Genomic DNA, 1,746 nt, shown 5'->3' on the forward strand with positions numbered 1-1,746 from the left:
TTTTTTTTTTTTTTTTTATTTTCCCAAATTTTTATAAAAAAAAAAAAAAAAATCCGGGGGGGGGAGGGGGGGGGGGTATTCTCATTACCTTAGGAACTCATTACCACAGAGTTCATATCATTTTTTCCCATTGCAATTCATATTTATTAAACATTATACCAATCATTTTCTACATCTCATAATTTTACGATAACTATTTTTACATGATGATATTCCATGTGCAAATAGCACAAAGTTTTCTTATACTTACTTGCTAGGATCATTAAGTTGGTGATCTGGAGAGTCCGAATAGTTTTCATCCCGCGCCAGAGAATACTTCACGTGTCTTTTAATTCTTGTTTCTGAAAGAAAAGTAATTTATTTAATTTGTTCCAGATCTTTTAATCAAGCTTGTAAATAAAATCTGAATTTGTTTATGTGCAACACTTAATTCATAAAATTTAAAAATATATATCGTACGTATAACTTTATGACTTAATCCTAGTAGATATGGGTAGAAAAGTTCACATTTAAAGCTCATTAACAACGGGAATCTATCATTGTTTTTCGTATATTACCTTTCTTTCTTTATCTTTAAATGAAAATATTGAATTAAAATATTCTTTAAGTATCTTTAACAATCCAATAACAGAATATGGGATATTTTATTCTATTTTCCAACCAATCTTATTTGGATAGATAGATAGATGTATCTTTCATTTCTGAAAGAAACTTTGTTCAAACCTAATCCTTTGCAATCAAATAGATTCAAATAGAGCCATTCAAAACAAACAGGTGGACACAACAAATCTCTTACTGGTTTCTTTTTTGTTTAGAAGTAAAATACAGAATTAATTCAAGTTGATAAACCAACGTAGAAAACATTTCATTGGACGGTAATAAAACGAAGTGCTTGTTTTTCGACTTATATTGGTGATTAATCTGTTCCATTTGTTTTCCTCCATACAGCAAGTGATCCAATAGAATGTTGTCTTAGTTATTTAAGAACAGAAACATCGTTACTTTATTACTTTAACAGAAACTCTTGTCGTTGATTTATATAACGTATGAAAGTAATAAGTAATTTTAAATTATAATAAATTAAATCATTTTGAAATATGTACTCCATTTTATAACTATAAACTATTTTCATTTATTTCACTTGATTACTCGCATGAAAAACACCACATACCCTGAATATTGTCAATGTTACTTATTCACCAATGATGTGTTTTCACTTGTACATGTTTTCTTATTATCAGTGCAACATCTTTGACACTGTGCATTATAATGACAATGGACACTTTCATAATAGGTTTTCCTTTATCAGTAAAATAATATGTAAATACTAACCAATTGAGTTATTCTGTTGACTGCGTATTGTATAAGATTCTTCGTCCTCTGGGTCTTCATCGGTTTCAGTTAAAAGGTTTAGACCCCGAAACTTATTACATGTGGGTAAGACGGGTAACACCTTCTTCGCTGATGACCATTTATTAGCCGGAATTTTGTCGTCTTCTTCGTGATCCTTTCCTGCAGAATAAGCTTGATTAATAAGAATATTGTAATTCCGCCCCCACATTTGTCCTTTCCCATTAAAAAAAAAGAAAAAACCTTACAAAAGTTAAGTATCACTGCATCCTTACCAGCTCGTTCCTTACCTAATATAGAAAACCATTGTTAAAATATCAGAACGTCGAGTTTGTTGGTTTTGTGTGTGTGTGTGTGTGTGTGTGTGTGTGTGTGTGTGTGTGTGTGTGTGTGTGT

Source organism: Limulus polyphemus, unplaced genomic scaffold, assembly GCF_000517525.1.
Source record: "Limulus polyphemus unplaced genomic scaffold, Limulus_polyphemus-2.1.2 Scaffold9948, whole genome shotgun sequence".
NCBI lineage: Eukaryota > Metazoa > Arthropoda > Merostomata > Xiphosura > Limulidae > Limulus > Limulus polyphemus.